Source organism: Symphalangus syndactylus, chromosome 12 (genome assembly GCF_028878055.3).
Source record: "Symphalangus syndactylus isolate Jambi chromosome 12, NHGRI_mSymSyn1-v2.1_pri, whole genome shotgun sequence".
NCBI lineage: Eukaryota > Metazoa > Chordata > Mammalia > Primates > Hylobatidae > Symphalangus > Symphalangus syndactylus.
This window is the reverse complement of record NC_072441.2, coordinates 143,435,589-143,461,143: the sequence shown is the minus strand read 5'-3', so window position 1 is coordinate 143,461,143 and position 25,555 is coordinate 143,435,589. Positions and strand designations below refer to the sequence as shown.

Sequence of the window (25,555 nt, the reverse complement as noted above, 5' to 3'; positions counted from 1 at the left end):
CACACCTGGCCTTCAGCACTGTTCACCTTACCTTATTAGGGCCGGTCAGCCCTGGTCCCCAGAAGCCTGGACCCTGCTCCCCACACCCCAGCCCTGAATTACATGATTGCTCTACCACCTGCCAGATATGAAGCCGTTTTACAAGCTGGAAGCCATGGATGCTATATTTTTAGATCTCAACTAGCCTTGAACCTTGGGTGGGGCCCTCGTCTAAACCAAACATTAGGACCTGCTGCTTCTTAGGTGGTGGTCAGTGAATGTCCTAGTCAATGAAACCCAGCCCCGGTCCCCACTTGCAAATCTAGAGACTGGGCCACTTGCTATGTCTCATAGGACAGAATCATGAGGGGTCATGGTAGGACACAAGTAAGTGAGCAATGACAATAATATCCCTAAGGCCCTGCTAGGCTCAAGGGTTCCCCAAGTCACAGCTCAAGTATTTGGTGACCTTGTGACCCTAAGGTCACTGCTACACATGCAAAAGGATGGAGTTATCAGTGTCATCAGAAGTCAAGGTGCTTCCAGTGACCAACAAAAGCTACACCCCAAGGGCTGAGATGGGTGGAGCAGAGACCCATGGGCCCTTCTTCTGTGCCTCAAAAGGCCACCACCTTCCTGGCTCACAGCTTTTTGCTAGATGTGCCTCCATCTGACACCCTCTTCCCTCAGCCCCCTCATCCTAACTGGGTCCTTCCTGAATACTCAAGCCACCCAAGTAGGTCCCCCAGGCCATGTCAATTCTAGCACCCTATTTCTTTCTTTCAGAAGCTTATAATAATAATTCTGTCTGTTTCCTAGTTTATTTACTAATCTCCCTTACTAGAGGCTAAGTTTGGGAGAGATGGGAATCTGTGTGTTTTGTTCCCCTACTGTTTTTGCAATGCCTGTTCAACCCTGCAGAGTGACCACATGGCCCAGTATAATTAACACATTAGATGGTCTCCCTCAGTGCCTGGCCCCTAACAGGTGCTCGGTAACTATGTGGGGAATGAATACGTGAATGAATGAATGAATGAATGAATGAACACAAGCAGTAAAAGTCGACATTGTCAGTACTGTAGCACACCCTGGATCCTAGTGGGTAACTCTTGCTTTCCTAATTCCTCTGCCCAGATCCCTCTGGGCTGAATCCCTGTCAACCACCACTCCCTTGGACTCTTGCCTGGCTGGTCCCATCTCATCTGTGTTCATTCAAATGTCCCTTTCACCCCCACCATGCTGGACCATCAGGTCATCATAGGGCCACCTCTGGCCTCACAGAAGCCACAGCCATGGCTGCGATTGGCTCCTTGGATTTCATCACATTTGTGAGCTCTAGAAGAGAGGGAAAGAAGAATGCCAAGAAGGCACCGGGTGCCAGGAACTAAGGATGAGGACCAGGATGGGAAAGGTCAACAGGAGTCGATGCCACAGAGGAAAAGGAGGACCAGCCAAGAACAGGCCCCTGGGTCAGGGGAACGAACATCCTAAGAAGAGGATCTGCGGCGAAGGAGGCTCTGAAACATGACTGCAGGCGGCTAAGGAACAGACAGTAGGATTCGTTTGGGTAAAATCAATGCATAAGTATGTGAGGGTGTGTTATCAGTGGTTCTTTCTGGGTGCCAACATGACAGTTGACTTTTAAAAATTCTTCTTTATGACAGTCTTCATTTTCCAAGTTTTCTATAATTAGAATGTATTTATATACTGAAAACATATATATCAAAGGATGGGAAGGAGAAAGACCGGGAGGCGGAGGATGCAGGGCCCCTGGGGGAGGACAGGCAACCACGGCAGCCTGGGGGGAGCTCTGAGGCTGCCTTGCCCTCCCCAGCGCACCTCGCCCCCAGGCATCCTGGAATTCCTTCTCATCTAGAGCCAGGATTGCTCAGCTCCCAGGCAACAAATGCAGGATTTGTGCAAGTCATGGGGCTCCCTGTTTCTTTTTTTTTTTCTTCTCTCTTCCACTTTGTATTTTGTAAGAATCTAATTTTAAATTCTCCAGATGCCATATTTTTGATCTTTTCAATTGATTCTTTGCAGAAACGGAGTAACCAAAGTGTCATGAATCCCTTTAATGGAAAAGGATAAAAAGGCTGTGAAGGCTTGGAAAGCAGTCACTGTCCAGTCCCCTCTCAGCCAGGCCTCATCTTCGTGGTCCCCGTTCCTCCCCCAGCCATGCTTCTGCCTGACGGTTGAGATGCACAAAGGCCCCACCCACCTGTATCCCCCGGGTCAGAAAAGTCGGCTTTCTGTCACAACTGGAGACAGCTATTGCATAAGAGACCATAACCTGTAGCTGTGGAAGAGTCTTTGGCACAAAGGGAAGCTCACACTTCCCAACCCCTGCAGCAAGCTTGCTCCACCCCAACCCTGCCTGGGACATTAGCCAATGTCTGAGGACATTTTTCTTCTCTGCAATGGGGAGAGGGGGGCTACTGGCAGGCCGGGGATGCTGCTAAATATCCTACAAGGTGGAGGACCTCTCCTTATAACAAAGAAAATCCATAGTCCTGAATGTCGAGGGTGCCATGGTGAGAAGCCTGCTGGACGGTGTGCCAGGCTCCACGCCAGGCCCCCGTGTGCCACATCTCACTCTGATTGCAAGGCAGACTGTACTTTGACGGCTGTCCATCTTTGGCTGATCCAGATGTTGGATTGCCTCGTTTAGCAACGGCTGGAGCGGCTGGGACACAGGGCACCAAGGCTGCCTCACCATGGAAGACCATGCCCCTGGCTCCTCTTTAGCACCCAGGGCCACCACTCACTGCTTCTCTGCTATCTGTGTTCTGAGTGGGGCTCAGGGACTCAACTACCTGACTCATGGGCCTCAAATCCCAGCACCACCACTTACGAGTCACTCAATCTCCCTGAGCCTCAGCTTCCTCATCTGTAGAATGGCAACACCTATTTCATAGGGTTCTTGTAAGACTTAAAAGGGTTAATATATGCAAAGTGCTTAGAGCAGTGCCTGTTACATAGTAAGTGCTCAATAATAGTAGCCATTAATATTCTTAATATTATTACTCAGATGAGTGAAAGAGATTGCTGGTCACCATAGCTCATCGTGACTGCAATGCATCCCCACCATCACACACAAAGGCACATGCTTCAGTGCTGGCTCCTACAAGACCTCCTGGAGGCCTTATAACCTGGCACTGTTATTGCCACCCATGCGCATGGCCCTAGAGGTTGAAAGCATTATCTTCCTTTTCCAAATGAGGCAATGGTTGGGTCAGCTCAGTGAAGGTAATTGCTTCAAGCCTCTCCATATCTGTGTATGGGATCCCCAGATCCAGTCATCAGGATGGGAAAAGACACCAATGTCACGAGTGTGTTGGCTTCCCCTCTGATGGGGAGTCCAGCAGGATACATGTGGCTCTTTGGACTCTTAACTTCTTTGTGAACTTGGCGAATCTAAAATCAGCAAGAGCACATTTTACCATGGCCCTTGACCTTGCTGGGACCCAGGTGCTGGCAGTAGCTCAAAGCAAAACCAGGCAAGCACCCATCAGGCCCTCTGAGACTCTGCAGAGGCATTTTGAGGTAGCATTTGGACCCAGCCTAAAAATAAACCCTTAAGCCTTCAACTATTTTTATTACTAAGTAACACATGTCATTGACATCCATCAGGGATGTCCATGGTACACACGACTGGTAGCAAAAGAGTAGCTTATACATTCTGACAGTCACTTTAATGTGGATGCCTTAAAACAGCCAAGCCAGGAAGTCCCGCTGCGGCCATGTTTCAGGACATGCATTCGAGCTGGCAGTGAAGACAGGGGGTACAGGAAGGACATGGAGGACAGGGAAGGTGGTGAAGAGGGCAGAGGGAGGGGCTCCGGGGGCAAGACCATGAGCAAGAGATCCCAAGGTGAGGGTCCATCCCGAGGGCAGGACATCCAGGCAAGGGAGGACAGGATGGCCAAGGGCAGCCTCCAACATCTGTGGCTGAACCTGGCTCTTCTGTGGCCTGTTCTGCTGAAAGGCCTCCAGCCACACCCTTGCTTCTGCTGGTGTTTGAGACTCTGTTCTCTGATGCCACAACTGACAGTCCCTGGAGAAGCAAAGCAACAAAACTGGCTGTAGAAACCTATGGCCAATCCCTTATGGGCAAGAGGAGCGTATTAGTCCTTTTTCACACTGCTGATAAACACATACCCAAGACTGGGAAGAAAAAGAGGTTTAATTGGACTTATAGTTCCACATGTCTGGGGAGGCCTCAGAATCATGGTGGGAGGTGAAAGGCACTTCTTACATGGCGGCAACAAGATAAAAGTGAGGAAGATGCAAAAGCAGAAACCCCTGATAAAACCATCAGATCTCATGAGACTTATTCACTACCACAAGAACAGTATGGGGGAAACTGCCCCCGTGATTCAAATTACCTCCCACCGGATCCTTCCCATAACATGGAGGAATTATGGGAATACAATTCAAGTTGAGATTTGGGTGGGGACACAGCCAAACCATATCATTCTGCCCCTGGCCCCTCCAAATCTCACGTCCTCATATTTCAAAACCAATCATGCCTTCCCAACAGTCCCCCAAAGTCTTAACTCAGTTCAGCATTAACACAAAAGTCCACAGTCCAAAGTCTCATCTGAGACGAGGCAAGTCCCTTCTGCCTATGAGCCTGTAAAATCAAAAGCCAGCTAGTTATTTCCTAGCTACAATGGCGGTACAGGTATTGGGTAAATACAGCCATTCCAAATGGGAGAATTGGCCAAAACAAAGGGGTTACAGGGCCCATGCAAGTCCGAAATCCAGATGGGGCAGTCAAATTTTAAAGCTCTAAAATCATCTCCTTTGACTCCATGTCTCGCATCCAGGTCATGCTGATGCAAGAGGTAGATTCCCATAGTCTTGGGCAGCTCCGACCTGTGGCTTTGCAGAGTATAGCCCCATTCTGGGCTGCTTTCATGGGCTGGCATTGAGTGCTGCTTTTCCAGGCACACACTGCAAGCTGTCGGTGGATCTACCATTCTGGGGTCTGGAAGATAGTGGCCCTCTTCTCATAGCTCCACTAGATAGAGCCCCAATGGGTGCTCCGATCCCACATTTCCCTTCTGCACTGCCCTAGCAGAGGTTTTCCATGAGGGCCCCACCCTTACAGCAAACTTTTGCCTGGGCATCCAGGCATTTGGATACATCTGAATTGAGGTTACCAAACCTCAATTCTTGACTTCTGCACACCAGCAGACTCAACACCACATGGAAGCTGCCAAGGCTTGGGGCTTCCACCCTCTGAAGCCACAGCATGAGCTCTATGTTGGCCCCTTTCAGCCATGGCTGGAGCAGCTGGGACACAGGGCACCAAGTCCCTAGGCTGCACACAGCATGGGGATCCTGGGCCCAGCCCACAAAACCATTTATTCCTCCTGGGCCTCTGGGGCTGTAATGGGAGGTGCTGCTGTGAAGGTCTCTGACATGGCCTAGAGACGTTTTCCCATTGTCTTTGGGATTAACATTTGGTTCCTTGTTATTTATGCAAATTTTTGCAGCCAGTTTGAATTTCTCCTCAAAAAATGAGTTTTTCTTTTCTACTGCATCATCAGGCTGCAAATTTTCTGAAATTTTATACTCTGTTTCCCTTTTGAAATGGAATGTTTTTAACAGCACCCAAGTCACCTCTTGAATGCTTTGCTGCTTAGAAATTTCTTCTGCCAGGTATCCTAAATCATCTCTCTCAAGTTCAAAGTTCCACAAATCTCTAGGGCAGGGGCAAAATGTCACCAGTCTGTTTACTAAAACATAACAAGAGTCACCTCTGCTCCAGTTTCCAACAAGTTCCTCCTCTCCATCCAAGACCATCTCAGTCTGGACCTTACTGTTCATATCACCATCAGCATTTCAAAGCCGTTCAACAAACCTCTAGGAGGTTCCCAAGTTTCAAACTTTCACAGATTTTCTTGTCTTCTTCTGAGCCCTCCAAACTATTTCAACCTCTTCCTGTTCCAAAGTTGCATCCACATTTTCGGGTATCTTTTCAGCAACACTTCACTCTACTGGTACCAATTTACTGTATTAGTCCATTTTCATGCTGCTGATAAAGACATACCCGAGACTGGGAAGAAAAAGAGGTTTAATTGGACTTACAGTTCCACATGGCTGGGGAGGCCTCGGAATCATGGCAGGAGGCGAAAGCCACTTCTTACATGGCGGCAACAAGAGAAAAATAAGGAAGATGCAAAAGCGGAAAACTCGGATAAAACCATCAGATCTCGTGAGACTTGTTCACTACCACAAGAATAATATAAGGGAAACCATCCCCATGATTCAAATTACCTCCCACCAGGTCTCTCCCACAATATGTGGGAATTATGGGAGTACAATTCAAGATGAAATTTGGGTGGAGACACAGAGCTAAACCATATCAAGGAGGCTTCCTGAAACCTCTTCCTTCCCCTAGGCCTTCCTTTGCTCCTCTCCCCTAACCCCACCTCATGATGGTCTCAACTCTGAGAGTGTCTTACAGACAGCTTGAAACAGACTTCCTCTTCTCTCCCATGTCCAGCTCTGCCTTTGGGTGCACCAACACTTTCCTTCTTTGCCCCACTCTGGCTTTCTGCTCTCAAAGATAGGGCCGAATTGTTGGGTATGCACAGAATTCCTTACGCCAAACTGCAGACTCCATCAGGCATGGGCTGGGGTCCAAATCTCCAAAGGTTTAGGCAGTAAAACAGTCCAGAGGCACACATTCTAAACCATCCCCAAAAGTGCCCCTTCCCTCCCTCAAGCCTATGTCTACAAGGGCACCACCAGCCCTAAGCAGGGCTGGCTGCACAGTGCACGGAGCACTGACATTGGAACCAGCAGAGCTGGGTTTTAGTTCATCTCTGGTGCTTACTAGCTGCTCGAGCTTGAGACAATGACTTGACCTCTATAAACCTCAATTTTCTTATCTGTGCAATGCGGGTGAATGGAAATGTCATGGAAATGCTGTAAGCAAGGTAATTCATGGAAAGCCTTTGGCACTGTACCCAGAACACAGTAAATGCTCAAAAAAAGCATAAATTCATATTATCATTATTGCCATCTATATGCACAACCTCTAAAGCATGAGTTGTTACCCTGGGGCTCAAAGATGAGTTTCAAGTAGTTTGTGAGTCCACCCATAGAAATTAAATGCCAAATTTTAGTTCAATGTGTGTATATTATGGGAGAGAGTCCCTGGCTGTCATCAGAAGTTCAGAGGGATCCATATCTCCACCCTGCCCAAGTTAGGAACTTGAGAGAGTATTATAGAATGGTCAAGACTTAATGGTCAACTCTGAAGTCTGACCACCCGGATCAGCCAGCTGTGTGACCGGAGGAAGTCACTTCATCCCTCCCCTTCCTTCACAATATGGGGCTAATGATAATACATTCCCCATAGGGCTGCTGAGAACACTCAATGGGATGTAGCATTTCAAGCTGAGAAGAGTGCTGGGCGCAAGGGTGTGTTATATGTACGAGTGTTTTTTATGCAGACACACACACACAGCACACATACTAATAAAAACACTGCATATACAAATACTGTGTAAGTGCTCATTTTCATGATCAGGAAGCGCTGTTCCAAAGTCTGCAGTTGATTCATCCCACTCTACTCCTTGCTCATTCCCTCCTGCATTCCCCTCCCTGCCTCGGAATTTCCTCTCCCTCAGCATTCCCTGATCCTTGGCATCTTGAAACACTGACAAAGTCAGCAGAAATAACGGGCAGAGAAAGGAAGGGGGGAAATAATCAAAGTTTGGGGCTCAGAAACCAGCCTAGTAGAGGGGGGATGCCAGGAAGCTCGAGGTGCAAGTCTTGGGAGCTGCTAAGGCCCTGGGGGCTGGCTCTGACGTGGAGTTAGAAGTCAGGGTCTGCGTCCAGCTGCAGAGACAAGTGGGCTCAAGAGAGGCAGGTGGAGTCTGGCCCTAGCCTAGGGAGGCAGGGGTCTGGCGGGCTTGGGCGCAGCAGGATGTGGACCAGCCAGGGGCTTGGGTACACTGCAGCACAGTGGGCATCTGAGTGTCCTGGTCCTAGAATGCTCAGCCCTGTGCCGCCCTCTGGGAAAGATGGGGCTTCTCAACAGTCAGGATGGGCTTGGGGTCTGCAGGACAGACAGCACTATCTGCAGCTGAGCAGGGATGGTGGAGAGCGACACTCAATCATCAAATTAGAAACATCACAAATTCCTGGAAATGATAGTGAAGCAATTCTGCTTGGAAGAGGACAGGATCGATGGTATTGGCAGGCCTGTCATGCCCTTGCAGACTCATGGAGAAAGTTGTGGTGGCTCCCTCAGCCTGCAGGGAAGGCACAGGCGAGGACGAATGCCCGCACCAGGGCTGTAACAGGCAGCCAGAGAAGGCTGGCATTGAGGGACGGACTCCAGATACAAGCTCCCTCATACATGAGTTATCCCAGTGACTCACAGCTCTGGGTAGTGATTAGAGGGAAAACTATTGAGAAATATATATTTACTCCAATTCTACACTTGAGAATGAAACACGCATCATTAGCCATAAAAGTAGGATTAAGACAACAGAGCATTATTTGCAAATGATCAACAGACATGGGCACAGATTTAAACATGTACAAAAGATGTAAATCTGAGCAAGGAATGCTTAGTTCTATTGCTACTGAAGGCAGTTCTTATGTGCTGCCTGGATTAGGTGGTGGGTGCATTCTTACATGGTTACTCTCCATTCCACAAACTCTACAAAGGATGGGCCAACGGCTTGTACATAAGAAACCAATATTCTGCCATTCTAGGGAGCCAGGGGCCCCAGGGGCTGCCAGGAAGAGCCTCAGGGATTATCCTGAGTAGTCCATGAGCCAGTAGCACCAGCATCACCTGTGAGCTCCTTGGAAATGCATCTCAGACTGAATCTGATTGCGCACATTCACAAATTCCCAGCTGATTTGCAAGCATGTGAAAGTTTGAGAAGCACCTTTCCAGAGCAGTTTGTCAACTGTTTAATATTAGGGACCCCTTATGAAGATTCACATAAAATGACTGCCTCCTTCTTCAATGTGGTTTAAAATTCAAAACAAAATGAAAAAAAAAAAAGAAAACAAGTCAAAGCAAAGGTCATTCTGAAGATGCTTTTTCAAACTGCACATATACCTCCCTTCTGGCTCCCACTTACAATATGTGATGCAAGAATCACTCTCCATGACTCCAAGAAGTCAGGATTGGGGAGGCACGTCCCCAGGTAAAGAATGGCTGACAGAGAGCTACAGCCCCGCTGTGCAGATGGCATGTCTGTAGCCCAGAGAGGGGCTTCCCTAGAAGCCCCAACTTCTGCACTGCTGCTTCCTGAGTCAGGGACCCTCAGTTCTAGATAGACACAAGTGTTAGAAATGACTTGAAGTTTGTTCCCCTGGAATGTACATTTCACAGGCTGAGTGCCACCATCTGATGTCAGCTTTTGACAACAGTCGTCATTTCCCCTAAGAGTCTCCTTCCTTCAAGTGAACAGCCTGAAGTCCTTCAAGATCCATCTTGCAACATAAAGTCCTTCCTCATCCTAGTCATTCTCCCATGGTCCCACTTGAGTTTGTTAATGTCCCTCTTTGGGTATGGGTAGCAAGGGATATACTTAAACTTTTCTCTTTTCTTTTACATTTAATCTTACACTAATCAAAACATGCATTCTTATTATAAAAATAACGTAACTATGTTACAAAAAACTTTTCAGTACAAAAGATTAAAAAATTATTCATAATCAAGCCATCCTCTTACCCATATTATTATTAGCATGTTGCTATATTTCCTTCTAGTCTTATTCACCTGTGTATACACGCTTACATGGTAATGTACATAATAAACAGATAATTCTGTAGCCTGTTTTGTTATTTTTTAACTTAAACATTTTTTTATGCTGCAGCAGTCTTGACAATCATTCGCTTCCCACTCCAGTGTGGGAAGCTTGGGCGCAGCAGGATGTGGACCAGCCAGGGGCTTGGGTACACTGCAGCACGGTGGGCATCTGAGTGTCCTGGTCCTAGAATGCTCAGCCCTGTGCTGCCCTCTGGGAAAGATGGGGCTTCTCAACAGTCAGGATGGGCTTGGGGTCTGCAGGACAGACCCGAGATGTTGATAATGGTTTGTCTGTGTCCCCACCAAAATCTCATCTTGAACTCCCACGTGTTGTGGGAGGAACCCAGTGGGAGGTAATTGAATCATGGGGGCGGGTCTTTCCCCTGCTGTTCTCATAATAGTGAATGAGTCTTGTGAGATCTGATAGTTTTTAAAAGGGGAGTTCCCTGGCACAAGCTTGCTCTTTGCCTGCTGCCATCCATGTAAGACTGACTTGCTCCTCCTTGCCATCTGCCATTATTGTGAGGCCTCCTCATCCATGTGGAACTGTAAGTCCATTAAACCTCTTCTTTTGTAAATTGCCCAGTCTTGGGTATGTCTTTATCAGCAGCATGAAAAATGGACTAATAAAGATGGTTTTGACCAGTTCAGAGGAAAAAGAGAACCGTTTCTCCACCAATGCTTTCACATGGCAGCCTGCATGACATTGTTCATCTTGCACCCCCCAGGGCCTCATAAATGTAGCAACTCTTTGGAGCCCCTTCTTTTACTCTGTACTGGTGTCATCTACTTTTAGGGAGGCCTAAATATACAGGGTATTCAACCATTTATTCATTCATTGGGCAAGAATTTGCTGAGACCCACCATGTACAAAGCAGTATGCTGGGGTCTCTGTCTGCAGTGGTGAACAAGGCAGCTCTGGTCCCATGAGTTCACGGAACTTTCATGGTGGTGACCTCAGCAAAGCAACAGAGCACAGGAAGGGGAAGAGACAGAAATCCAGTAAGAACCCATCACAGGCTAACCATGGGTGCTTGACTTGCATACATCAGCTCACAGAATCCTCACAACTCTTTCGCATTGCAGATGAGGAAAAAGCAGTTCAAGGGTACTTGTCCAAAGTCAAAGAGGTAGTAAATGGTAAAGGCAGGATTCAACCCCAGGAGTGCCTGACTTTAAAGCTCTTTCTGAATTCCCTAAATTCACGTGAAGATTATAAGATGCTCTTTCTCTCCTGACCCTCCAGTAATCTCTAGAAATTTTAGAAGGCCATTATGAGACACTCCCAACAATGTGCTTCAATTATTTCATAAAAGAAAGACAAAAATAACAGAATACTGCCTGGTCTCAGAGGTGTGATTAGATTTGGAGAAAGGAGGGGAAAGGGGACCTTTTCTGCAGAAGCACATCCACCAGGAGCATGATTTAGACAAAAGTGTGATTTAGATACCTTATTGTTCATTTGACCAGCCAACAAACATTTGTGCAATTTAAATCTTTTGAGAATGACTTTGACAACCAAGTATCCACGGGTTGACTCAGTCTGCTTCTTATCACCATGAGATGTTGAAAACTCCACCTCCCCCTTCATAATTACTCCAGGCAATCAGCACCAACTGATCAATCAAACAAAGAAAATTGCAGGTTTGAAGCTTTAATTAAATCTATCCGGCACTATCTAATTAAAGAAAATCTTTACTCTTCTACATACTCCAAAATAGAAGAAGCCCACTCCTTCAGGGTTCCACAAATCATCTGCCACTTTGAGGCCTTCACCTAACTTACACTGGAGGAAGAGTGCAGTGGAGAAAAGACAGCCATTCCCTCTTCCTTTCCTTCTTGCCTAAGTGCAGGCAAATTCCAAACATCAAAGGAGACAGGACTGTAGAATGGTGTCTCTGGTAGGTTTCCTCTCATCTATCACTGTCCTTTAGGGTAGATGGGTCTTTATTCTGGCTGACTGTTGCCCAGGGCCTTTCTCCTGCCCTCCACAGGCCCCTGTGGCTGGAGGGCACTGGCTCAGAGCAGGGAGAAAATGCTAAGAACTCAGCCACACCTTCTTAGCATAGGGCTTACGAGCCATTCTGAAGCTCAGCTTTCTCCTCTGCAAAGTGGGATGAATATGACACTTCAGTTGGATTGTGGGGAGAGGTCAGTAACATAATGCACCTGAGAAGCCACAACAATCAAACGGAAGGAGAGAAGTAACACTAGGCACTTACAAGGGTGGAGCTTTGCGGTAGTGGATACAGATCTGCCTCTGTCTGCAAGAACTCTTTGTGTCTGCATTCCCCTACCCTTGCAGACCAAGGCAGGTTTGAAAATATCCACTACTGCAAGGCTTCTTGCAGAACTAGAAAGCTTCTTCACTGTCCAGATTTCTTTATCTCTGGACGGTGAGGAATTCCTCTTATAACTGAAATCTAGCTAAACTATCAGAGCTGAGATCCGTCCCCGTTCCTCTTTGCTTTGTAGGGTTTATGTAAGTTTAAGATTTGCCTTGTCTTTGATATGTAGCTGTGGAACTTTGGAGGAGGGAGAAGTTGCATGCAGCTCTACCAGCTTGCCAGGGCATCACAAAGGCCCCCAGATCCCTCATTAAGAGCCCTTTGAGATAAAATAATCAAATTGGGAAGGTGGAGTCAATTGTTCAGGCTTCCTTCCTTATGAGAGTTGATAAGGCAGCCATTGCTTATGGAGGGACAAAGGTGGCAGTGATGATGGGAGAGACTGAACTGGCACAGTGAAAGACTGCCAGGTGCAGAGGAGCTAGCCACTATAAACTTCCTGAAAACATTTTCTCCTCCAGGCAGGATTGAAGACACTGCATTGCCAGTCTGCAAGATGCTAGGGGCATCACGTGGTCAGAAACTGCTTCCATGAATTCAACAGCCAGGCTAGTATTCTATACTGTCTACAGTGTCTTTACCATGTCATCTAGGCAAACCCAGTCAGCTGCAGCTCCTGGGGCAACTGGTGCAGTAATACGTGAGGTCTAGGTTTACATAAAATTTATTTCTCACTTATGTGAAATTCAATCAATCAGCAGCAGATAGGGGAGGGGGTGGGTTCTGCTCCATGCAGTCATCCAGGCATCTAGGCTTCTCTCATCTCCTGTCCCAGGGAAAGATAGAAAGAGAGCATTGCAGAGGAGGCTTAGTGCCCAGACCTGGAAGGGGCACACATCATTTCCATCTACCTTCCACTAAGTCATATGGCTCCATCTAGATGCAAGGGGGCCTAGGAAAATATTGTCCCTAGCTAGGCAGCTGCTTCCCACTAACACCTACACTGTGGAAAAGGAGCAAGATTGATGGTGGGCAATTAGCCTTCTCTGCCACACTGCTTAACGTGCCATTGGAAAATAAACTGTTTGCCAAAGACAAATGCTGGAATTGCTGAAACAGCCAAGAGCAGTACCTACGTAGAGTAGAAAGGATCCCAGAAGCTCAGGGATATTTTATAGTCCTTCTACATGCATCTCCAGCATCATTCAATCACACAATTTCGGAGCTGGAAGAAGCTTTGGAGTTCCTCTAGATTTAAATCCTCATATTGTAAGTCAGGAAAATGCAGCTGGCCCTGAGAAGGAATAGGACTTAGTGAAGATCACAAGCAAACCAGTGGCCAAGCTGGGACAGAACCCAGGTCTCCACGCCTCTGGTCTGGCTCTTGACACCACATCTTGTGACAGAGTAGAAATTGATGTAGTAGCAAAAGGCTGGCCTCACTGTTTATGGGTACTTGTGGCAGTAGACTCACTTAAGGGTACAATAATTTGGCTTTTTTGTCACTTAAAAGTCGAGAATTCATTCAGTTTTAGATTTACTTTAATTCCAAGAGAATGAGGGACTCAATACTTGGGAGGTGTTTATTTGGGTACCATGTCTGCTGAAAAAGAAACAGAGAGAAGACTAGAATGACAAGTCCAAACCTGCCTCCACCCTGCAGACAATATCCCCGGGTCACCAGAGTCCCTTGAAGAGCAAATTCTGTGGCCCCAAAAGTTCAGGGAATAAGAGTTGAGCATAAAGAAGGGGGAAACTTCCTATCTCAGCAACAGTGCTGTCAGCAGCCACTTGGAAGAGAGGGGCTGAGGAGGGTCTAGAGGTGGCCAACTCTGCTCTAGGGGAATGTTGCATCTTTGACCAGTATCTCATGATACTGCAGGCAGGACCAATTGTGAGAAGTGATGCAGGCAGCACAGCCTTTTGGACTGAGCCTCTGGCTCCAGGGGGTGTTAAATATTGGCTGCTATTAAACAGCAGACTTGGTGAATGAGCAAGGTGAGGCTTTGCCACAAATACTGATTTTGACCTTGAACCACAGTGTCCTACTGTGAGTGGAGAGATTGCTCAGGACCCCGACACTTCTGCCCACCTGGCTTTGTGTATCACCTGCTGCCAACCCCTCCCCCACCACGTCTGCCCAGACCCTCCCTTTGGCATTAGGGATGGGGCACATGGCTGCCCCATGGGGTCACTGCAATTGGTTTCCAGAGCCTCATCCCTGGCAGACCCTACTCCTCCCCTTCCATAACCCCCTTCAGCACTGGTCAGGTTGTGCTGACCTGTGTGAACTTGGGTACCAAGCAGATATCAGGGTCCCAGGTATCCAGCCTCCCACTCCAAAGCCTACCTGGTGAAGGATTGTGAAGGAGGCAGACTGCAGTAACACCACAAAACAGGCCACTTCCCTGTCCCAAGAAGCCCTGCCCAGCAATGACCAGCGGGTTTTGTCTTCTGCACCCCTCTTCCTCTGCCTCCTTATTAACCATAGCTAACTTTCCTGATTAACTACACAGCTCCTACCAACAGGTTTGCCTCCGGATGGCAAATCTGCCAGCACTTAGGGTGAATCAAACATATCTACTTTTCAGATGTTAGGGGTTTGATAAAATCCATAATGCCTTTGGCCTCAAACCCACTTCCTATTAATTATTAAACCCTTGTGTGTTTCAAGGGTAATTGAATCCATGTTTCTAATTAGTTTACACTTAATTCATCAGAACAATTTTTAAAGGTCTGATGGATGTCCCAATAAGCCTCATGGGCAGTTTAATGAATCTTTATTTAAAAAGAAATTGGACACATACCAAACTGTTAACAGCGGTTACCTCTAGGGAGTGAGGCTGGGACAAGGGCCTGCGAAAGGAGGCAGCTGCATTTTTCTCACTCTACACACTGCTGACCTTCTTAAAGCAGAAAATACCTATTACATTTACTATTTTAGAGAAACTGCTTAAAAAGGAAAAAGGAATGGATTTTTAAAAGGAAATTAAATGAATGAATGCAAATAAATCCAAAGCAACGAAAAGGCATTTTGGCATAGTGGGGGAAAGCCTTGTTTCTGGCTCTAGGAGACCCCTGGCCCACCCCTCTTTAGCCACTGTGTTAGTCCATTCTTGCATTGCTGTAAAGAAATACTTGAGATGGGATAATTTATAAAGAAAAGAGGTTTAATTGGCTCACAGTCCCACTGGCTACACAGGAAGCATGAGGCTGGCATTTGCCCAGCTCCTGGGGAGACCTCAGGAAACTTACAACCATGGCGTAAGGCAAAGGGGGAACAAGCACATCACGTGGCAAAAGCAGGAGCAAGAGAGATGGGGGAGGTGCCCCACACTTAATGACCAGATCTCATGAGAACTCACTCACTAACATCAGGACAGCACCAAGAGGATGGAGATAACCATTCATGAGAAATCCGCCCTATGATCCAATTACTACCCACTAGGCCCCACCTCCAACATTGGAGATTACAGTCCAACATGAGATTTGGGCAGGGATACACAGCCAAACTCTATCAGCTATTTGGCAGCTTAGAGATCTTACATGCTTGCTTAACTTCTGCAAAGGGAATTAATACTACCCACCTCCGAGGGGGTTGTTGAATTATTAGATAATGTGAACAATGTCTATTTAAAACCTTTCAGTGTGAACCATCTTTTTAGATATGTATCGAGCTCCTCGGCAGGGCATACAGGGTCCCTGGTGGAGCTGGCCCGGGCCGCTGCTCCACCTTCCCACTATACGCCAGCCAAAATGAACCTACCCATTGTCATTCTGCACCTCACCTTTCTCTCACTTTTGCCTAGACCTATGCACATACTATTTCTTGGTTCGAAACACTTCCATCCCTCCTTCCACACTCTCTTAGGGATCTCTTCCTCCAGAGAGCATTGATTCATTCACTCCATAAGTATTTGTTTAGCACCTGCTATACGCCAGGCTCTCTGTTAGGCCCTGGAGAGCTACAGTGAAAAGTAAAAGAGAAAGAGTTCTTGTCATCAAGGAGCTTACAGCCTTGTGGGGTAGACGGGCATAAATGAAGTAGACACACACACACACACACACACACGTGTAAAACCACAAAGGGTGAATGCATGGTAATCTGAGCAGGTATCACAGGAGGGTTGACCAGGTTGTGAGGAAAGGGTGTCCCTGGGCAAGGAAGGGACACCTGAGTTACTTAAGGAATGAGTAAGGGACAACTAAGCAAAGGGGCAGATGGAGGGGGTTCATCCCAAGCCTCCAGATGAGCATCCACAAAGATCTCCCCCAAGGCGAGGTCAGGTTCCCCAGTCATAGCACTTATAGCCTGATTATTTAACTGTCTCCCTAAAGATATCGTTAAGTTCCTTGAAGGCAGAAGCTGTCTTGTTAACTGTCGTGTCTCCAATACCTGGCATTCCTGTTAGGCATTCAATAAATGTAGAATAAATTACCATGAGAGCATGAACACAAGTATCCAGCATGGTGGCTAGAACATAATAGCCATTCAGTGTCCTCATTCCTTTGTTCTCCTTTCCAGTGTCCCCTCTCTGTTTCAGTCCTAAACAAAGACTTTTCCCTCATCCCCATGGGTCCTCCCAGCCTCCTCCTGCCCACAAGAGCACATTCCCAGGGAATGGGGAGCAGACCCTTCAAGGACATCCCTATTGATGCGCAAGGCACACCTTTTAAGGAATCCAACAAACAGGTCCTTTGGGGGCCTCTGCTGTGATACATATTCATAAGCAGACAGTAAATCTGGCAAATTTGTGGATTTTTACAACTTCCAAAACAGGTGTCTAACACCAGTTGAGTGAAATCTGCAACTACCTCCAAATGACTAAAACTACATTGCACCTTAGGCTGATGACAGAATGTGTATTGCCAGTAATTGAGGGAACGAGTTGTAGTGCTTCCCATAACTTGAGCCCAAATGTCTAAATTAAGAGATGCTTAGCTGTGCTTAACTGGTGCAGTCATCACCAGCACCCTATAAACCCTCCAAAATACGGGATGCAGTTTATTAGCAGCGTCTTCATAGATTATGTTTGCTCGTGTCCCATTAGAAAACTTCATTCCACATTAGACTGCAATGCAATAGGATGTTTGCCAGCATGGAGAGGCCATCTAATTGTGCAAAAGTAGAGATGTGGGGATTGTTTCAGTAATTCATCCAGGCAGGGCTGACACTGCATTATCCGGAAGGCTCTTTGTTCTTTTCTTGCTAATTTCCAAACTCCTACGGGCTCCCGGCCTTCAGGACCAGCTCCTACTCCCGTTCCCTACCCTGATCCATTATGAGAAGAATCTGATCAGCTTCTATTGTAAATTTAATTTGAAGCAGCCAGACGCTGCCTTCTGGCACCCTGGGATGTGGTTGCTTGTGAATAGCTCCAGATGAAATGTGAGATGCTTTCAAGGAGATGGCTATGAACTCCTGGTAGAGAAAGGGAGTCACTGGGAGATGAATAGCATCTGCATACAGAACAAGCTGTGCCCAGTGTGTCTATTGGCACCTTTTCATCAATGATGCCAGGTGCAGCTGCCAGTACATAGCATCAGTGAGAAGTTCCCATTTTGCTGAGGAGGAAACTGAGGCTTGAATGGGTTGACTCACTTGCCCAAGTTCACAGACATAGAAAGAGGGTTAAAACCCAGGTATGTCTTATGCTAAAGGTGTGAACCTCTCAAAACAATCCACCTCATGGTTTTTCGACCTCAGCTTTACTGGTATTCGGGGCCAGATAATTCTTTACTGTAGACAGCTGTGCTGTGCATTGTGGGATGATGTATAGCCGAATCCCTGGCCTCAACCTAGTAGATGTCATCAGCACCTCTCCACTTGCAGTTGGGACAACCACAAATTTCTCCAGATGTGGCCAAATGTCCCCTGGGGGACAAAACTGCCTTCAGTTGAGAACCATTGCTCTACCTCATGACTCACAAATTATTTTGTCTTTTTGCTATATTGTGCTTTCTAATTTTTCCTATAAATGTACGAGTATTCCTTTTGTTTCTATCTCATCATAATTAAAGCAGTTTACATACTGTTTTAATTTAATCTTGATCAACCAACCTATAAGGTAGATCTTGATATACCCCCTTTATCAATTAGCATATTGTGGATATAAGTGAAAGTGACTTGCCAATGCTATGCAGCTAGAGAGGAGCCAGAGATCAAACTCATGTCGTCTACTGGCAAGACTGGTGTATATTCCACTGTATGGCTCTGTTACAGCAAAGCAAATATATAGATAGATAGATGATAGATAGATAGATAGATAGATAGATAGATAGATAGAAGGCTAGACTCCCATGACTCCTAGCCTTAAGTAGCTTAGAATCTAATAGGAAAGCTCATTTCTCACAACACAATCCAGGAGCAAGTAGCTGGAGAAAGGTGAGGTTAAAAGGGGCTGGGATTGGGGTAGGGAGGTATAACGTTTCAGCCTTTTGTTGGAATGCATCCATAAAGAAAGAAGACCAGAGTGTTGGAGAGAAGAGGAGAAAAGAGAGATGCCTTAAAAATGCAGTGAGGACACTTTGGGAGGCCAAGGTGGGCGAATCACGAGGTCAGGAGATCGAGACCATCCTGGCTAACATGGTGAAACCCCATCTCTATTTTAAAAATACAAAAAATTAGCCGGGCGTGGTGGTGGGTGCCTGTAGTCCCAGCTACTTGGGAGGCTGAGGCAGGAGAATGGTGTGAACCCAGGAGGTGGAGCTTGCAGTGAGCTGAGATCGTGCCACTGCACTCCAGCCTGGGAGACAGAGCAAAACTCCATCTCAAAAAAAATAAATAAAATGCAGTGAGGAGACTCCGAAAGGGAGGAGTTTGGGAGGGAGTGAGGGTTGAAAAACTGCCTATTGTGTACAGTGCTCACTATTTGGGTGATGGGTACAACTAGAAGCCCAAACCCCTCCATCGTGCAATGTATCCATGTAAAGAATCAGCACATGTAATCTCCTAATCTAAAATAAAATAATTTTTTAAAATGTAGTGAAAGCAGTAATTGCAAAATTCTACTTATGAAGTTTTTATTTTTTTTATTTTTCAGAGACTAGGTTTTACTGTGTTGCCCATGCTAGTCATGAATTCCTGGATTCAAACAATCCTCTTGCCTCAGCCTCCCGAGTAGTAGCTGGGACTACAGGTGGATGCCACTGTGCCCAGCTCATTAAGTTTTAGACAATAAACATGGAAATCCCCCAGGTGATACAGGCAGAGAAAAATCTGCTGCAGGCCTCTTGGTGGTCTGGCCCCACTGTGTGTGTGGGAAGGGAGAGGAGAGGAGGCTATCATGGGATCAGTAATGCCGTGATACGTACACATGACATACATACACATGATACATACATGCACAATTAATGACTGTTCCTGAGCTCAGTGCCTCCTTCAGTGTCTTTCTACCACACCTGAAATTCCCAGTCTAAAATGTCTGATGAGTTGGCCACAGACGAAGTGTCATCACAGGCACTAGAACTCTCTGGAAAGGTCTGAGTTACTGAGTCCTCAGAACAGAAGGGCAGGAAAGGACGTAAACAATGTTTCCGGACCACGTAAGCATCTATAGCTGGTGGCTCACATACAACAACCCTGTAATGCGGGTAAATGTCACCTCCATTTTATAGACGAGGCTCAGAGAAGCCAAACCTTGCCTGAGGTCATAGCATTAATAAATGCAGAGCCTAGCTAAGTATAAATCTAGGTCTGTCCCCACTGTACCCTTCTGTCTCACAGGAAAACACTGAGAGAGGAGATGACCTACCTGCTCTACCTACCAGACAAGTGAAGAAAAATGTCAGTGCAGCAAATATCCTGGTAGGCCCCAAGAACACATTTTACTGGAGGCTGAAATTCACTGCAGACTGATCTGGTTTGTTTTCTGTTTCCAAGGCAGATACCGCGGAGTCATCCTCCATTCCTTTCTTTTTCTTACTCCCAGTCCACTGTCCCTATAAATCCACTACTAACTCTGGGGACAACTCTTTCCTATAGCATCATACACATCCACACCATCTTTACCCTTCATTGCTTTATCCAGGCTACTGCTGTCTCTTTCCGTGCCCCACGGTCGCCAGTCTGACCTCCATCCCAGTGCATTTTCCACATTGCCACCAAATCATGCCGAAATCCTGCTTAAAAACTTTTATTAGAAGGGTATCCACAAAAAAACCTACAGATAACATCACACTTAATGCTAAAAGACGAAATGTTTTTCCCCTAACATCAGGAATAAGTCAAGGCTAGCCACTCTGACCACTTCTATTCAATATTATACTGGAGGTTCTAGATAGCGCAATTAGGGAAAAAAAGAAATAAGAGGTATCCCGATTGGAAAGGAAGAATTAAAACTTTCATTCACAAATATAAATAAATGGAACTAACAACAAATTCAGCAAGGTCACAAGATACAAGATCAATTTACAAAAATCAATTGTATGTCTATATATTAACAATGTCTAGTCCAAAAACAAATTTTTTAAAAAACCCATTCGCAATAGCATCAAAAAGAACAAAACTTTTATTTAAAAAATTTCCATGTCAAGATGAAAAGGAACGATAACATGTTAAACTCTGCCTTGCCAGACTCCCTAAATTCTCATGAAAATGATCTAAAGTATATAAAGAGATGGAATATCTACATTAACTTTGGAAACCAAGAAAAAGAGACAGATACCTACATGCTGCAAACACAAAGAAAATTCTACAAGATAGAGTCAGTAAGACCTACCTAAGACAAAAGCTAGCTAGGCAGGATGTTGACAGAAAAATACAGCTTCAAACATGCTCTAAAGAAGCAACTTTAAGCACTAATAGAAAAAAATCACAGAAAAAACACTAGAAGACAGATAAAAGGATGTAACAGTAAGGAAGCTTAAAAGTAATAGAAAGCATTAAGTATAATAGAAGAGCAAATGTATCAGTTGTTACCAGAAAGTATGAGTGAACTAAACTTTCCTGTTAAAGGACAGTGACTCGTAGCCAGGATTTTTTAAAAATTCAACTACTGTGTATATTGTGCTAAGAACTATTCCTAAAACAGTAATATAGGTATATTAAAAATAGAGAAATTGGCAAAGATGGACCCAATCAATGCATATCTGAAAGAAAAAAAGGGTGTAATATTGGTAAAAAGTAGAATGTAAAGCAAAAAAAAAAAAAAAAAAAAAAACAGTAGAGAATAGGGGAATAACTACAATTTTTATATTGGAAATATATATATATATATATAAAATTCACTCTGAAGATCTAATGTTTTGAAAATATGAATGTGCTGAAGAGCATAGAATCACAGTATATAAAATAAAAACAGGAATAAAAGGAGAAATTGATATAAACTACAGTAAGAATGTGAGAGCAATATCTTGCCTATCTTGGCAAATATCAATTAGGCAATAGATATGAAATTAGAAAATCTGAATGATATTAATAACATAATTTTTTCACCCTTCATACACAAAATATCTTTCTTCATAGAATACTGACAAAAAATGACCTTATACAGAGAGAAACAAGTCAACAAATTCTCCAAAGTAGAAATCATAATCTAATTATAATGAAATAAAGCTAGATAATAATTTCTAAAGTATAAGCAAATATTACTTGAAAATTTAAGGGGAAAACCCTAGAGTCAAAGAAAGAACAAAACTGCAATTAGAAACTCTTTCTAAAATAACAACTAGCCATAAAAATTTATGGAATATGGTCAAAGCTGTACTTAGGGGAAAATGCCTCTTAATGTTTTTATTATCAAACAAGAAATAATAAAACTAATTTAATTTACAAAATTGGCAAAAGAGCAATATTAGCCTAAGGAAAGTGAGAGAAAAGAATGGATAAAGATAAAAGCAGAAATCAATAATTTAGATAAAAGAGAATAAAATGGATCACCCTAGCATTGGAACTTTAAAAAGACCAATAAAATAGGCAAACTTCTGGCAAGACTGAGTGGAAAAAAAAAAAAGAAAGAAAGAAATGCACAGGAGCAGATGTGAGAAAGGGATGTGACCCAGACATCACGGAGAAAGAAAGGTTGAGTGGGAAAACTGTGTACAACTTGACACTCTCAATAAAATAGGTGATTTTATTGGTGATTCCCTGGACTAACACACAGACAAAAACTGATTCATGAATAAGAAGAAAATCTGAGTAGACTAAAAACCATGCAAGAGCATTAAAAAAAAAAATTCACAAAGACCCAAGGGTTCCCACCAAGCATGCTTGCTGCGGCCTCTCCACACCCCCAGAGTAGCACCATTCCAGTATCAAGGACAGCATCTTCCAATGTTACTTGGACTGTCCTCTAAGGTCATTTCTCCTCCTATTATCCTCCGAGGTGTGAACTCCTCTGGTTCCAGGTCAATAAAAGGCAGTGGTCTCCTTCTAGCCCTTCCCCTTTGCTAAGCCCATGTGACCTTGTGAAATGAATTAAAATAAGCAGGTCATAAAGACGACAGAGATCAGGAGCACAAGCAGGGAAAACCCAATGAAGGTTCAACCCCAGAGCCTCATCCTCATGGCTGGTTGGCCAGGAACGCTGTGCCATGGCTGGGGACACATCTGATTCTTCTGCATCCTATGGACAAGAGGAAGCCTCCCCTGCTAGAACCACTTCTCCAGGTCATGGAAACTCCCAACCTTCCATGCTAGAACACATGCCAGACCAATCTCTGCTGAGTCTTCCATACTTCCTCTCAGAGTTAGAAAACCCAAGTGTCAGAAAACAAAGACTCGGCCACACATGTGGGGACCCTGCCTTAAGAGCAGGACAAGCTTCAATAACTCCAACAGGCAGAAGTGGAGAATTTGCCTCTAGCTGTCCACACCTCAATTAGTGCCCCATTGGTCTGATCTGACTTTCTATCTTTCCAACTTGCATTCAACATTCATCAAAAGTTTACACAGGTGCCCCATAGATGGTGTCACATAAGCTCAAAATCTGATGGAGAAGACTGTCTCCCTTGTGACCACATCCAGTCTTATGTTTTAGGCACCATCCAGTCCTAATCTCCCAATTTTGTATCTCTAGCCCTGACGGCTTTGAACTCAAAAACCACATATTCAAGTGCACATTAAATGCCTTCTCCACCTGGATATCCAATAGACATCTAAAATTTTATATGGCCAAACTGAATCTTAACTTCCAGCTCCTCCTGTAGCTGTCCCCATCTCAGGAAACAGCTACTTCTTTCTAATCATTACGGCCAAGGAGACTGGAATCATCTTCATCTCCTTTCTCCCATAGCCCACACCCAATGCAACAACAAATCCTGTCCACTCTGTGTTTGGAATACAGCACAGAGCTGACCATTTCTCATCGTGTCCCCACTTCCAGGAGACCCAAGCCTCCTTCTTCTCTGCCCTGAACAGCAGCCTCCAGCCTCACCCCTTTCACTCCATTTTCCCCACAATGGCAAAGGCCTGTCACAGCAGGTCCCTTTTCTGCTCAGAACCCTCCAAGGGTTTCCTGTGCCTCAGGATCAAGGCCAAAGTCCCTGCACAGCCTATGAGGCCCTGCAGGATCTACCACCTTCTGCCACCTCCCAGCCTCACTTTTTCCCTTCCAGAACTCCTACCCACTGGCTCTGCTCTAGCCTCTAACCACTGGCCCCTGCAATACCCTCCTTTGCTTGGAGAGGAATTCAAACTAGCAGAGCATAAAGACAACACCTGGGATGATCTAGAATGAGGATTCCAAAACTGCAGGTCTTCCTAGTCAACATGGCTGGCTTGGCCTGAGTGGGCTGTGCCACAGCAAGACCATCCTCCAAAGGGTGGCCCTGTACCCTTTACATTTCCTGTGCCCTTAGCCTAGAAGCTTTCCTTAGGTACCTACACGGGATACCACACTATACATGATATTCCATGATTCAGCTCTCTGCTCATAGTTCTCTTTCCCCTCAGAAAGACCATCCCTGACCACCCTATAAAAACCAGCAATCATAGCCATAAAAAAGGATGAGTTAATGTCCTTTGCAGGGACACGGATGAAGCTGGAAACTATCATTCTCAGCAAACTAACACAGGAACAGAAAACCAAACACTGCATGTTCTCACTCATAAGTGGGAGTTGAACAATGAGAACACATGGACACAGGGAGGGGAACATCACACACCGGGGCCTGTCAGGGGGTTGGGGGCTGGGGGAGGGATATTAGGAGAAATACCTAATGTAGATGACTGGTTGATGAGTGCAGAAAACCACCACGGCACATGTATACCTATGTAACAAACCTGCATGTTCTGCAAAAGTATCCCAGAACTTAAATAATAATAATAATAATAAAGCCAGCACTCCTGCCATCACTTTCTTACCCTGCGTGCTTTGTCTTCATAGGACCAGACATGTTAGATATTTCCACGCCTGCCTCCCCATTAGCATGTAACCTCTATGAAGGCAGTGGCTTTGTTTTTCTCACTGCTATTCCCCAGCATCCAGTCCAGTGTCAAGACATAATAGGTACCCATGAAATATTTGTGGAACGAATGAGTGAAGAGGACTCTAGCCCTTTACCAATGTTTCACAGAACCCTGCTGAACCTCAAGGGAAGATGATTAGCCCAGTCTTTTCTGGGAGAAACTGCAGGAGGGCTGCAGGGGGCCCCAGATGCCCCCCACCTCTGCTGCAGGCTTCCCAGACTCACTTCTGCCCTGAGGGGAAAGAGAAGAGGGCTGAAGCCTGTGCAGTGAATGTGTGTGGGACCCTGCTGCAGGAGCTTGGAAGCCAAGGGCTGAGATACATCCTAAACAAAGCTTTGAGGTTAAGCATTTGGCTGGGAACCACTCATTAGTGCATCATGTCATTAGAAGCAATTAGCACCTCCGGCTCCCCAGGGCTTGGCTGGTAAGCCATTAACCCTTTGGCTTCCTGAAAAGCCGGGAAGCCACCCTGACCTGACCTGGACAAGGCTTGTGACAGACCCTGGCTGGCCTCCGGGTCACCTACAGAGTTATGACCCTGGGATCTTCACTTCTGCCCCAGAAAAGTCTGCCCTTTCTGCAGAGGTTGGAAGACTTCCTCCCATCTCCCTCCTGTAAGCTCTTCCCCTTGGGAGTCAGCTCCGGGGTACAGGAAGCCACCTTACTCTCCATGGGAATCTCTTCCATCACAGGGATGAGGGTTAAGAGGGTGAGAACTCCCCCAAATTCCAGAGTCTACACCCACAACCAAGGCCTTGGAAATGCAAAGCAAAGTCCAGAAAAGTATTGATGGTTTCAAATACTGTGATGCAAGACGTATTCACTGCCTCACTATCAGCCTTCAACACCCATATCTGTTGGTTCCAACTTATATTTCTGTGTGTACAAATAATACACCCTGTGCATGAAAAATCAGTTTCAATAGAAAGAGCTGAATTTGTCTAGAACCCTCTTGTGTTTTCTCTCTAGTCTTCCCTAATGTGCTACTCATCAATCCTCCCAACTGGAAACCTCTAAGCAAGAGACATGAATTGGAAAACCAGAGGGGTTGAGGGACGGCATCATGAAAACAGTGGTCTTTGC

The 25,555-nt window shown here is 45.6% G+C and overlaps 1 protein-coding gene across 6 annotated transcripts in view; it reads right to left on the bottom strand.

Annotated features, from left to right (window-relative positions):
• CSMD2 (CUB and Sushi multiple domains 2) overlaps positions 1-25,555 on the bottom strand; it is a 645,703-nt gene that overhangs the window by 552,382 nt on the left and 67,766 nt on the right. The gene's annotated exons all lie outside the window — the stretch shown is intronic.